Below are 15,372 nucleotides of genomic sequence, written 5' to 3' on the forward strand. Positions count from 1 at the left end.
TTTAGCCTTTATTCATCAACATAATGGAGTTGAAATCAAACACTCAAGATGTGATCAAAGTGTAGACTTTCAATTTTACTTTACTTCTACACATTTACTGTGAAGGAATTACAGATAATGTATTTCCATGAAATAGATAGAAGAGTTGGTATCATGTTCTGAGTTGGTATTTAAGGAGGAAGAAATGCAGGTGCTCAATTTGCCATCCATCCATCCATCACTCCATCCATCCATCCATCCATCCATCCATCCATCCATCCATATCTACTCACTTACTCCAATTGAGGTGGAGTCTATACCAGGCGAGGTTCATAGGATGAAAAAAGAGACAGTGAGGGTGCAAAAACATAGCTTCATAAATATTTTTCTACTTTGAAGCAAAAGATGAGTCTGGTTCCTCTGAATTTGACTGACTTCCAGGAGTACGACCAATGGATGCAGAAGAAACTATCTCTGGATCAAGGAAACAAAGCATGAGGCATAGGCAAAGCAAAAACCTTGGTGGTTCAGTACATTCTGTACTGGTGTAAATGACTATGAATGGGAGGGTGCCAGACCAATGAAATTGTGAATTTTAGTTTTGGCTGGCAAGTCTAACAAAAACCTGAGGTGTGGCCAAGTCAGCACTTTGGTACATTCTTCAACAGAAAGTAGGAACTGGTGAGCTCAACAGCATTACAATAGCTCAAAGGCCATGGAAGATAACTAAAGTGGATGTTCACTGCATCCAATCATTGGTGAAGAAGTCAGTTTTGCTGCATCAGGTACAAGGTGGCTTGTCCAGGTATATGGGATCATGACAAACATGAATTTTAATGAATAATGTAAAGGAATCATCTGCCGGGCCAGCTTTTCATCACCCCTGGATCTCCCAACAAGCCAATACCACAAAATATAAATCTGGATTTTTCCAAACCAAAAAACACCATCCTGAGAGCTTCAGGAAGCGCTCAGAGCCCAAATGTCAGTCCTTTTGGACATCCGCTGTTAGTCCAAGACACGTAAAACACATGGAAACGCATAACGAGCACTGGAAATCTGCAAGAGAACAGCCAGAGATACGAGCAGCAACTGTCCCAGGTCCCCGGGACCCAATCAAAGCTAAGCTAGGCTACCGCGACTATCTGACCCCCAAAACTGTGGGTATTTTGGTCCACTTCTCATGAGCAAACTGCTCCAGCCATCTCATGTCCGACAGGTTTCTCCAGGCTGCATGTTGCAGCTCTTTCTCCAGATGTTCAGTAGGATTTAGATCAGGACTTGTAGGACAGAATAGTCCAATGTTTTGTTCTTACCCATTATTAGGTGTGTTAACTGTGTGTAGTTTGGTAATTATCCTGTTGGACGACCCATGACCTGCGACTAAGAAAAAACAAACAGACACTGGAACAGGCAGAGATACGAGCAGCAACTATCCCAAGTCCCCAGGACCCAATCAAAGCTAGGCTAGGCTACCGCGACAATCTGGTGTATTGTGGTGATTTCTTAATTTAATGGAGGGGTACCAATACATCTGCCCACTCCGGAGCAGAAGGAAAAAACTCACAACACACAGGAGAAGAGTTGCAGTCTCTCACACTCATTTTTTTAAAAAGACTTCTACAAAAAGAAAGAAAAGTCAACACAGCTCCGATGCCTTCAACAAGACTGACAGATCTACAATATGCTCTGAAGACTCTATGTCTGCTTTTGCTCTTCTTGTTTTCGGACTGACATACTTCTGATCTATTATTACACCCTGTAGTTCTATGGGCAGATATTGCATATTTTAAAGGGGACCTATTATGGCATCTAATACCTATTTTAAACAGGCCTTGAATGTCTTAAAAACAAGCTTTTGATTGTTTTTGCTAAATAAATTAGAAAGTCAGCCTCTGAGCCATGTCTTTATCATGTCATTCTCTAACCTCATTATCTATGTGGGATTCTGAGTGGGCGGGGAGGCTTTGATAATGAGGCACTGTGCTGATTGGCTGCCTGAATGACGCGATACACCTCTACGAAAAGATGGCGGAAGCGAGCGAGCGTCAGCGACAAAATCAATTCCATTGCTTTATTTTCTATTGGACTGTCCTAACTGGCCGCGAGCGACGCAGCGCTGCGCGATGCGGCGCTGCGGCGCGCCGTTTTGAGCTGAACATTTGTCGGACGCCCTGCTTCTATTTTCTTCCTGTCGCTCGCTACAAAAACTTCAAAGTGGCAGCTGGCTGGAGGGAGATGGACAGAGAGCGTCCGATGTCACGCAGTGTGACGCGATAGTCGGACGCTCGCATGCAGTTAGGACACGGTGTTTAGTTGTGGGCGTGGTTTGCATTTTGGTTACGTAACGAAAGGGAGCAGAATTTGAACGGCTTGTAGAAGCCACATCACACTGGACGGCTCATCCGGGAGGCTGTACAGACACTGCAGAATTTGGTTGCTTTCCTCCTCTGAGTTGGCAGGCTGAGGGGAGACCACTTTATATATGTTAAAGCAAGAGAAAACGTGTTTCATAATAGCTCCCCTTTAAGTGGTTCAGGGAGATCCAGTATAACAAAAAGCAAAAAACAAAACAAACTTTAAATGCATAGAGGCCTTATATCAAACTAAAAGCCAAGTCTCCCAGGACTAAATCACAGGAAGTCCTCCATTATCCCCTGGACCTCTGAATGCTGACTTTGTTGGTTTGTATTCATCCCCACCCAGCATGATGATATTGTAGATGACTACCCTGCGTGTTTCAAAAGGATGCCAAAGGGTAACACTGAGTAGTAAAAGGGTATTCAGTGAATTAAAATGTGATTCCAGAGGCTACCGAATAAGCTGCAATGTTTTCAGGGAGAATAGTTTAGGGTCAGTTTATGGGGCTAAAATAAGGCAAAGCCTGGGAAAGGAATTACTTACAGTACAAACACGTGTTTCGGTGTTCAACCTGAGAAAATCACTGGATTTTGTACTGAAGAAGATGTCAACTGCAAGACCAAAATAACAAGATGACAGCTGTTTGGAACTTAAAGCCCGAAAAACTACCTGAAGAATTGTTATATCTAGGAAAGTTTTAAGGTTTGATATGTCATGTATTTGAACTGAGAAGCAAATATTGACAGCCTGCCACTAATCTTTCATATAACTGTCTGCGTTTAAAAAAAATGTATTTCTGTATTTAACCTTATCCTCTTTTTTTTTTCGCTCATGCTGTCTCCAGGTTTTTGAATCACCTGAAGATATGGTTCTCCTCTACTATTTGAAGAATTGGCATGGGCAGAATGAGTCCGCCACACTGTGCCCTAAAGCCAGAATGTGCCCTTGGGCAGGCCTGCCAGGCCACATTACCATGAGGCCAGTTAGATCAGTCCACAGTGACTCTGACAGGACTGGAACCCCCAGGCTCCTCATACATAAAATAAAATTATGCAGCCCTGCCCGCACAGACGGGCACGATCAATGGTGTGGACAGAGCGTGCCGACAGCTGCCAAAGAGACACTTTAGTACTGTGAGATTAATCCCTGCTGCATAGCTGCGCTCTTCATAGAGTTTGCTGCCACCAAGCCCAGGCAGGGCGGTCAAAGGTGAGCAGCTGCTTGAGTGTGCGATGAGAAGGGGACCCATACCAATTCTGACTGGTGACTGAGACAGTTGAGAGCAGGGTAAAAGTAGGAGAAACGGCAGCTCCTGGAATAATCACAAAGAGCTAGTGACAATTTCAATTTAACTAATGTTAAAATTAAGCACCAGACTTCTAACTTCCAGGTTGAATCTCATGTAAAATTAAGACTTATTGCAGTTCCTCCACTGGCTGCAGGAGGCTGTCTGCAAAGGTGAGTCAAACTCCACCCATTCCCATGTTTAAATGTCCAACTTTAATAAACATATATAACTTGCATGGTTCAAAAAAACGTTTTGGTCTCAGTCATTTGATTTCCCATCTATGACAACTCTGAGGGGGGTGAAAAGTGGTATGAACCCAGCAGCCCATCAAAACCAACATGTGAAACCAAATATTTCACTGTAAACATCTCCTAGCAGCTCTGCTGATATTTCATTGATGATCGAGTGACATATGCTGGATGTGTTCCCGTCGGCCTCCTGAGCAACAAGGCTGTGAGAAGAAAGCGATGCTTTAAAACTGCCCTTCAGGAACCTGAGTGTCACATGACTAATGCTTCATCATCTGTTTCAACAGTCTATGGTTAAAATATCAAAACTTACAGCAGAAATGAAAGATTTCCAACCTGGTCCAAAAAATGGTCAGATTTCACATACAGTTGTCACATCCATGAAAATTTTATTCATAGTTTAGGGTTTCATTAAAAATTTGGCATTGGGCTCTAGCTGTCACTTTAGCTACTTCGCACTTTCAGAGAACGTGACAAGACGTATACTTATAATCATCACTGTTATTTTAAAGACAATGTGGCATGTTTTGCTTTTAAATGTACTAAAAGACCACCATAACCGGCTCTGAGTTGGCCTGGAATGGTCCTGGGGTTAAGCTCTGCTTGGCAGCAAGCAGAAGCTATATCTGCCCTTTTATTCCCCAGCTGAAGGCTAACCAGAGAGCCTCTGCACTGCCGGCAGTGGCAGGAGCAGCAGACTTCTCTGGTCAAGCCACCTTCAAGGTTGGCCTTGACTATTCCAGATCGACTTACCACAGTGCTAGCCAACAATAAATCTGAAATCTTTATCTCCACTTGGAACAAAGGTCCAACCAGGGTCCAGAGGTTACAAGTGTGGCCTTGTTGAGGGTAATGATAGAGATCGGTTAAAGCTTTGGCAGTCCTTGTTTCAACTCTGACAGTACAATTGCTTTTGGATTAACTGGGGTTAAGTGGTGTCAACTCCTGTCAAGATAGCATCATACAGAGACTCCAACAAATGTGCTTTTGAAGCACAATTGTGACGTTAAACAGGGTTTTGTCCAGATTTTTTTTTTACATCATCTGTGTCAACCGTTGTGAATTTTAACCACTCTAGTCAATGAGACTGGTCAGACTAGTTGCAGTGGGGTTATGCCTTGTTTCCACCTGTTTTCTGTCAATTCATATGAGATACAAGTACCCTGGAAATGAGCTCAAGGAAGTACATCTCTTTGCAGATGGTATGGTTCTATGCTAATGCTTATGATTTTAACATTAGTAATACCAGATCCTTGCTACTATTGGCAAGAAACTATTCTTATGAAAACCAATACTTATATTGTACTGTATCAAAAAACTCAAAGAAGTACATTTTTCGAGAGACTGCTAGTTATTTTGGCTATGCTAGCTAGCATTAGATTCTAGCACACCAAATGTGTTTGTCCAAAATCCACTGCAGGTGTTGACGTTTTTTCAATGCGCTTGAAAAAAGCCAGAAGAAGGTGATGTTTTCTTAACTGCATCTGAGATTGCAGAGGTTCCTTGAGGAATGAATGGACTTCCAGACATTTCACAGGAGTGCACAGAAGCAAGTGAAACGAGGTGTTAGAGGCAGAAGCAACTGTCTGCTCTGCTCTACCGAGAAGATATTCACCCAGTGTGTGTCCACGCTCAGATAAGCCGCATAAATGTATGCAGCTCGAACTGGCAGGAAGTCAGACAAGTGCGGTAGAGAGAATCCATGAGTTTTCAAAATAAAAGACCAGCCTGTGGAGGAGGCAGGGAAATAATTTAGATGATGTCAGAAAAGACATCATCCACATACAAGGACGCGCTTATCAAAATGCACATTTTATTTGATGCTCCCCATCCTTTTTATAAGGATGATAACCAGAAAGAAAAGACACGGCAAGAAATGTTTATTCAAACAAGCAGATGACCATGGGATTTTCACATGATCTCAAAAAACTCTGGTAATATCCACCTCCGAAATGCTCTGAGTGTGATGTGAAGTTCCACGAAGTGCGCCGGCCAATGGGGCTTCCACTCCCGACGAAATCCAGGGGTTAAACTACCCCTTTCAAAGTCATGTTTTATTCATAAATGTGTTCCCATCGTGGAGGCAATGGAGAGCCGACATCCAGGTCACGGCCTTGTTGGAGTTGAGCTGCATTCATCTGTGCCCTTCTCCAAGAGTTGTTTTGACAGCTGACAAATTACAACCCAGTCAGATTTCTAGTTTCCTGTAACACCAATAAAAATAGAAAATTTAATGTTGACGATGAAACGATGAAAATTCTTGCTGTGAATCATAAAGTTCTTGCTGAGGGTTTTTAAATGTGTTCAAACATCCTTGCTGTTACACATCCACCAAGCAAAATATTACTCTTTCTCAGAGCAAAATCCAGTTGTTTCATTCTCTCCATTTTGTATTGAGACAATGGAGCAGTGGCTGTTGTTATTATTGTTTTTTAACGCAAATGCTGCTGTTGATATTTTTTTTTTGCTTGCAGGAAAAAAGAAACTCATCATTTTGTGTTTTTCATAAATCCTGAGATTTCTTTGGAGAGTGGGGATGTCACTTTCTAATCCATTTTTGCTGGGAAAACACCACCACATTTCCTGATTTGTGCTGTAAAGTTGTTTTTCACAGTCGGAGAGCATCAGCTGCTCTGCTTCAAAATGTCTCGACTGACTGTTAATGCACATCCTGCTCATGTCACCTTAAACGCAACAGTTTGAGCATGCTCCACAAAACCAAACTGTTAAGCAACGTGATAAAGAAATTCAAAACTGTGTGCCTAAGGGAGTTTGGTTAGTCAGAGGTGCTGCTGATGCTCGGGTTGCGCTGTGTAGGTCATGCCCAACCTGACTGAAACGGTGGAGACTGTATTTAGCTGCAGTGACGCTGTAGTTGAAAACCACAGGATGTAATGAATAATCCTTCAAGTCTGAGACAATATACAGGTGTGTCTGTCCTCAACACAGCAACTCACAGTCAAACAGTGTATCCTTCTGGTAAATGCACCATTTGTGCAATTAAAGCATGTGGCTGGCCCTTGGCTTTGTTACACTTTCTGTTATGTGCAAAGGAGATAATATTTCAGGCTGTTCTGCCATCAGGAAAGTAATGTGACAAAAGTTAGCAGCCCAAAATACTTTTCTTCCGTTAAAAAATTGCCCCTTGTAGTACTTGACCTTGCAGTACTTATCACTCTGGTGTTAATGTCATGTAATAATATCAACACTTCAACACAAAGGTAATTTATTTTAAGTGTCACTCTCATCCTAACAAGGCCTGTTTTTGAGATTCCTGATTGCATTACATTTAAATTAAAATGACTACATCAGCAATTACAAGGTGCAGCTGAATAAATGTGGTATTAAAATAGAGGTAACACACATAAGAATACAACAGCAATGTAAAAAAATAAGTACCCATATTATGACTACAGACTAGCCTAAATAAGGAGATAACAGAGTTTTTTCTTTTTTAGTATAACAAATATGATACCTTTTAGAATGCATATCTCTTTGGATATATGTCGTGGCAATTTAAACACATCTCCCCATTTATTGTACCTGCACTGATTTTCCTTTTCAGTGACAAAGTGTTTTTAATGAATTTCAGAGAAGAATGCACAGATTGACTATGGAGAATGGTGCTTTTGGCCCCTCTTGTACAGTATATTGAGGTTTTTCCTGGTACCAAACCATAAAACTTGTTTTATTTGATCTACAGTATGTAATTCATTGTTTCAATTTGTTTAAAATATGAACTGTTTTTTTCCCAACAGTTGACCACTCCAGTGTGTGCACTATGCACCCCATGTTGATGAGCTTGTGGGTGTTTGCACATAAGACCAAAAGTCTCTGGAACCATTGACCCATTCAGATGATAGACACCTCTATTGAGTCTTACTCCAATTCAATTGAAATTTTGTTAAAAAATAATGTATTAATCCCCAAAGAGAAATCAGTTGTTGCAGTAGCCATGATTTAAGTCTCTTAAAAGATTAATTGTAGATGTTCATTGCTGTGGGAAGAATCTCCTGTAGCGGTTTGTGTTGCAGCGGATCTGAAGAACTTCTGACTGAAGATATTTCTGCAAAGGAGGATCCTTCCTAAACTAATGAAGATCATGGACAAGCCTGAGCATCCTATTCACAACACAGTGATTCATCTCCAGAGGCTCCTGAATAATCCTCAACAGATGACTGCTGATGTGATTGAACTCTCCACTACTAATTTATAGAAGTTATCAAACATCTTGCTGCAAACGCTGGACCTAAGATTCCTTAAACGGTAAAGACTGCTCTGTCCTTTCTTATAAACATCATCAATATTGTATCTCCAGTCCGGTCTGTTGTCCAGGTGGACACTGATGTATTTATTATCCTCCACCACCTCCACTTCTACTCCCATGATGGAAAAACTATTTTTCATTTATCCCCCAAACCCAAAATGAAGTTCACTTTTGATTTAGCAGCCAGCTGTAGTATCACTAGGTACTAGACGGCACGGTGAACAAATCATTTCTTACTTTTAAGGTTTTGTTTGAAGCTCTATACCAACCTCCACCTATCCTCTGGATAGTTCTACCTATCCTCTGGGACTAATTGCAGTGGATAACAGACCCTAACATCATTAAGTAAGACTCAGAAGCAGTATAGTTGTGCACTGGTAGCTTTAATAGACCATTTGGTTTTAACCCTGAAACTATGAAAAAACGCTTATCCGGTAATGCTCTTGCCTTAATGTCATGGAAGTCTTCATGAACACAATCAACCCAGCTTAGAGGTCAACATCTGGCTTTATCAGATTTTACTCAACTATATGCTAGGGGTGTATCGGCACACAAAAATCTCGGTTCGGTACGTACCTCGGTTTGGAGGTCACGGTTCGGTTCATTTTCGGTACAGTAAGAAAACAAAATGCAAAATATAAACGTGCTAGTTGTTTATTACACACACACAAAATAACATTGGCTCTACGTGTGCCGGCGCTAGGACCCAGCGGACGCATGGTGTGTCGTCGGGCGTTTTTTTCCTTCATGCTTCCCTGCAGCGTCACATGCAAACACAAACACACGTACCTGGCAGAAACATTTCTTTATATCATGTTGTCTGTCGCCCGCGATATTTTTTGTTTTTTTGGCCGGCGCCATAGTTGGCTGGCTACAAACTCTATACATCCCATAATGTATAATAATATGCCCGCGCTCTCAGCAGCTGTACTCGCATAGTTAAGGCTGATTTATGGTGCCGCGTTACACCAACGCAGATCCTACGGCGTAGGGTACGCAGCGAACGGCTGTACGGTGCACGTCGCTGCGTACCCTACGGCGTAGGCTCTACGTCGATTTAACGCCGAACCATAATTCAGGCTTTACTAGGCAACGAAGCAGGTTGACTCACGTTGCAGAACAGCACTGCAGAGGCGCTCAAAAACGTAAATGATCATTGATTTTTTTAGTCCTGGCCCCGCCAGGCCTAAACAATGGTAGGGGAAACACTGGACTTGTCACAATTATGTGCTTAGCTCTTTAGTTCTTCATTAGTTAGTGCTTTTTTCTTTAATCCTAATACTTTCTCAGTGTGAGCGCAACTGCAGCAGCGCTCTGCTCCACAACGTGCGGTCCTCTACTTAATATGTCCGTGGGGAAACTCGTTCGGTATGCCTCCGTTCCGAACCGAACACGCTATACCGAACGGTTCAATACAAATACATGTACCGTTACACCCCTACTATATGCTGTTCCAGGGTCATCTCATTGAGTTGCACCAGAGCAAACGGGTCTCCAGGCTGGAAGTGCATGGAGAATATTCAAATACAAGGATGAAGTAATATTTAAACTTGTTAATGCAAGGAGCACTGCCACCGCTACACATCACCTGCTGCTTATAGGTCTCCAAGTGCTGGGGGAGGTGCCAAAAAGACCCAAGGACTATCATATGTGCTACCATGTCTTGTTTTAGAACACTTATTTTATAGCCAGTAATAATTAGGGACAGGTCCATAAAACAGGTGTGGGACCAGCACCAACCCCCTTTGTGGATCTGGCTTTTAGCGCCAACAGATGTCGACTCATTATGGACATGATTCCTTGGTACACATCCTCTAAAGCCCAGAAGCCTCTCAGGATCTCAGGTACAATTTATGTGTTTTAGCCTGAATATGTTTGCTGGTGTATTTAATAAATCTTCTCCCTCCAATCCCATCCCTGTTTCCTAGATGTTGATCATACGTGCAACAAACTGCACGCAGACTGGTGAGCAGTTGCCAGCATGCTCTGTGTCCCCGATTCTGGACAAATAACTCTTGTCCAGTGGGGCAAAAAGCCCCACTAACATGCAGATGGAGAACAACGGACAGCATTTGCATAGGCCTTGATGCTAGCACAAGTCTATAGGGGGGAAATTGTTGAAATGTCAGGCTACAGAAACAAAAAAAAAAAAAGGAATTACTTTTTATTTCATATTAGTGACTAAGCCGCAGCCTTGCTGAACATGGACTGGACATTATAAAATATTCAATATATTATGAGCAAAACTTACCCCCTCCCCATTTAAGTATAGGTATGTTTCCATGGTGATTCACATAGTCTGATATTTTTTAGAACTGAACTCATAGCGACAGACACGACAGACAAATATAAGTAAATAAATATAAAAGAACACAGATGAACAGTAAAGAGAGTTGAAGATAAAAAATACTAAATATAATTAAAATCATATATCCACATAGTGTGCTTAATGATGATTATTAAACATTGAGGTGCATGCAGTGAGAGGACAGGGACTGCAGTTAGTGTCATGGTGATGGTGCAAATAAACAAATATTGCGAAGGTGAAGAGGCAGTCAGACTAAATAAGTCTATCTCTCCTCTTCCCTTAAGCACTGCTCACTCTAAGTTCACTTAACAAGGTAAGTGATAAAAACCTGCTTTTTGTCACCTTGTTTGCTATTTTTAATTTGAAAGTCTTATTCTGTAAGAATGAAGTTCAGGTTTGACTTCCTTTGTTCTGGTCTTTTCCGGTTGTTGACAGCTCTGTTTCTCTGGCATATTTTCTTGTTTTGGCTATGCCCTTCTTTAGTTTCTTTCCCCCTTTAGTAGAGACAGAGCCGTTACAGTTTTCAACACTAAATGTAATATAAGGTGTGAATGGTTAGTCAGTCCTGTGATGAATCAGCGGCGTCAGTCAGGCAGCCATAAAACCTCATAAAACCCAAATCAATGCTTTAAAGTATTTCGGTGTGTGTGTGTATGTATTTAAAACTAAAATCATTCCTTTTACCTTTAAACTAATAAAGCTGCTAAAACACTGGCTTCAATATAAGTAAATAATCCTGTTAAAAGGAGCTTCTGAAATGAGATTCAGCCCTAACAGATGCTATTTTCAGGCTTTATGTCACAACTGTGATTAATCTCTTTCGAGAAGAAAATTAACAACAAATTTGCTGAGGCAAATGTTGTACAAAATTTAATTATGGAGAAACATTGCGGGTGTAGATTACGTTTTTCTGCAATATTATTTCTAAGCTTCAACACCAGGAGAGCCTTGGAAGAGAGTAAGGTGAGAACATTTACATTCCTAAAAGATGATTTCTTCTTTAATTGGAAAGAGGAAATCAGTCATTTCAGCAAAAGTCCCAAAATTACATTTATTTAAAAAGAGACATATACTGCCGGTGCTTCAATGTGCTCTCCCTCCTTTTGTGTGGCTGTGCCTATATTTAAATTTCCAAAACTCAAAATATGTAAAAACTCAAAATATGCAGGGTTCGGTGACATCATGAACCCAGATCAGAGCAGAATTATCTAGCTTTCTTATATCTCTATCTAAATTCACATTCTGGTGCAGCGGCTTTACCCAGGAGTGGGCTGTACAAAGCTGTATGACTGATTGAACAAACGGTATACACACTGGAACGGAGGAGGGGCGTGGACTTGAGAGGCTGACTCCACCCCTTCAAACCAGTTGCTAATGGCCAGAGGGGCAAAGACATGGTTGAATAAATATATCACTTCAGTGTCACAAACTCTCAGTGTGGGGGTCAGTGTGGGTGGATGGATGCAATGATATACAGTCGGAAATTCCCCCTCAGGGATTAATAAAGCATTAATGAACTGAAGCAAACTTTACAGCCTAACAGGTGATTGTAATTAGTCTGGTCATTCTATAAATTAAACCAAATGCTCACTATTGCAATCATAATGAGAAAGAGATCCCCTTACATTAACTTTGGGAATCAATGGCCTGTCTTGACCTGGAATTATCATCTGTTCAGAGTGATCCAATCAACATTGCACAGCTCAAGGATTCGTCTGTTCACAGCTGACATTAACGTGCGTCTCCACATACGCCTCAGCTGGCATCAGATCTCACTCCTCCACCCTCCTAGGTGATTATGGGTCGCTATTATTTCATATTTTTTTTATTAAAGAGGACGAATAATGCCCTTCCTGTCCGAAGCCTCATTGTTTTTCAATAATTAACTGCCAGATGAACTGTTTCCAACAATAGAGGTGATTCACATTGACGATAAGAAAAAAAAAAAGTCTTCAGACAGATTGAAACAGAAATGCAATATGATGGAAATTAAAAGAAGAATAAAATAGTCATGGTCGGCAAACCAAAACGACACAGACGAGTTAGTGGGATGACATTGCGGTTGTGTGTTGTGGTCCGTTGTTATGGCTCCACTTGTTGGTTCACACTTCAATATGACACCGTTGTTGTGAGAATGAGTACGCCCTCTAATTAGACTGAAGACATGTGGTCCAGACCACCTGTGATTGTGGTTCCTAGTGATCAGATCTTGATACATCCTCTATTTACAGCTGTACTTGATGCGGTCCACTCAAAATTTTAGCTCTCAGGATAGAATTTAATACTTGTTGATTTTATGGGCTCTAGACCGCTTCAATATTAGTGGAGCGAGGACAAGGAAGTGAACAGAAAGAGAGATAATGTTGTAAGGTTCTTTTTTCCACAATCCTTCTTTAGTTATGTAACCCACCTGCTAGGTAAATATACTCTGGACCTGAATATTCTAGATTCACCGGGAGGAGTAATGATTTGGACACCACAATGAGTAAAGAGACACAAAAGCAAGTTACAGCAAACCCACTGTATTAACACATAGAAAATAATAACAATTTACAATTTCTGCCGGCAGTAAGTATTGTCTCTCTGTATTGTCTTTTAACTGGGTGCACCCTTCATAAAAATAAATGTCTTTGTCAAAAATGAAAAAATAGTTAGCTTCAATTGTTCCTTTAAGTCTTTTCCCAAAGTCCTACCACACTGACAAGACGACCGATGAAGAATGGAGAAGGTCCTCTTCATCCAGATGCTCACAGGGTTGGCTCGCCACTCCCTCGTCAGGGAGAGAATCCATTCAGTCCAGAATCCAGGGTCATCAAAAAACCCAGCCTGTACAATATAACAGGCTTAAATAAATCTATTCACTTATTTTAACTGTTAACTTATAAAAGATAAGTGCTGTATTGTAGTGTTAACATATGAATTGTTAACCTTACCATTTTTATAATGAAAACAAAATCGTTAAATGACTGATAAACAATCAGGAAATCATATGTAAATGATCTGGGGAACCACTCACAATTCAGCAATAAATCCTCACTTACACTGGATTAAAGGAGCATGAGGCTCCTTTTAAGAAATGAGACTCTCTAGCGCCACCCTTCACCACGACGGCCGTCGGGGTTACTGCAGCCAAAAGCGAAGCCGGTGTGAGTACCAGATTCTATCGGGCTGAAATATTTTCCCCGGAAGCAGAGCCGGATTAACGCAAAGGCAGACTAGGCATGTGCCTAGGGCCCGACAGAGGGGGGGGCCCAGACAGAGGGACAAAAAAAAAAAAAAAAAAAAATTTTTTTTTTTTTTTGTCTGCACACATATTAATGGTTGATAACATGCCGGTAAAAACCTAAGGCATATATACATGTGCATTATTACTATATTTAGTATACATACATATATATATACGCATACGCACAGGGCCGCCGCAAGGGATGTGCGAACCGTGCGACCGCATGGGGCTTCGCGCCCCACGGGGCCTCGCGCCCCAAGGGGCCTGGCGCCCTGGCGCCCCAAGGGGCCTGGCGCCCTGGTGCCCCAAGGGGCCTGGCGCCCCAAGGGGCCTGGCGCTATGGGCCGTTTTTTTTTTTTTTTTTTTTTTTTCGTTTTTTCCCTTATAAATATCAACAGTCACGTTCCATTACAGACCTAAATATGTACTAGTCTGTGCATATCAATAAATATATGTGCAATGATGACGCGTGTCTGTTGTTCAATACAACCAAGCGCGGACACAAGCTAGTCTGATCCAGACGGGTGGAGTTGGAACAAACTGTCACACAATGTCGAGAGAACGAGACAGATTCAGGAAATTTCCATCAGGGGGTGAAAAAAGAAAAAAACTAAAGAAAATGGAAGAGTTTAATGCCTCTCTGAAAGGCACGTTTGATAAATTTGTTACAAAAATCACAGATCCGCCCGGGTCTCAAGCAGCCGTGGGGCCCCGCGTCGAGGCAAGAGATGATGATGAGGCAGGGGAAGGTATCCAGTATTTTTCTAATTGGAGAGTTAAAATTGCGCATATAGACACCCGATCCGACCCGAAAAACCCAAAAATTTTGCGCGCTCTCGCTACGCTCACGCGCGAGAGCCCCCCCCCCCCCTATTTCACACAGGGCCTCGCAAATCTCCCGACTCTGCATACGCATAAACATACGTACATATACACATACAGACATACATACTACAGCACACTTTGTCTTACTGCAAATTTTATTGGTCTTTGTTAATAGAATTTAATAGAGCGTTGTAATAACGTATAAATAATAAAAATCTAAAAATAGTCTGATAGACTGTTTAATATACAACACATGACTTATTTTGGAATACAAAGAACCAACTTGACTATGATTATGCTATGTAAAATGTGAATTAAGTTTTATTAGTAACTTTGGTAAGTTTAAGATTTCATAAATAACATCGATGGAGGGGGGCCCAAAAATCACAGTCTGCCTAGTGTAGTCCATTTATTTAAACCGGCTCTGCCCGGAAGTGTGCATTTTTTCCCCGCGATGGTATTTTTTTGCCATGTTAAGCTAGGAAGGTAGTTTTTCACCATGTCTTCACATTCAAAACGTCTTTTTTGGCAATTGCGGATTAATCAGTGAGCGCTTAGTTGATGTTACATTTTTTTAATTGTATTTATATAATGTATTATGACTATTTTGCTTAGACATTTACAGATTCAACAATGAGAACATATAGAGACATACACTTCTGTAAAGTCAGAAGCAGCAGATCATAGTGGAGGTAAAAGGGAGAAGAAACATATACAAGGAATTATCAGAATTATCAGTGATCTTACTGACATAGGCTAAAAAAAATATTAGAGTTAAAATATTTATTAGGGACTATTTTTATGTTCCTGGTCTTTTCACGCAAACGGTCAAAAGCCAATCACAAGACGGAACGTCATCACGTACGGGAG

This window comes from Cololabis saira, chromosome 12, assembly GCF_033807715.1.
Source record: "Cololabis saira isolate AMF1-May2022 chromosome 12, fColSai1.1, whole genome shotgun sequence".
Taxonomy (NCBI): domain Eukaryota; kingdom Metazoa; phylum Chordata; class Actinopteri; order Beloniformes; family Belonidae; genus Cololabis; species Cololabis saira.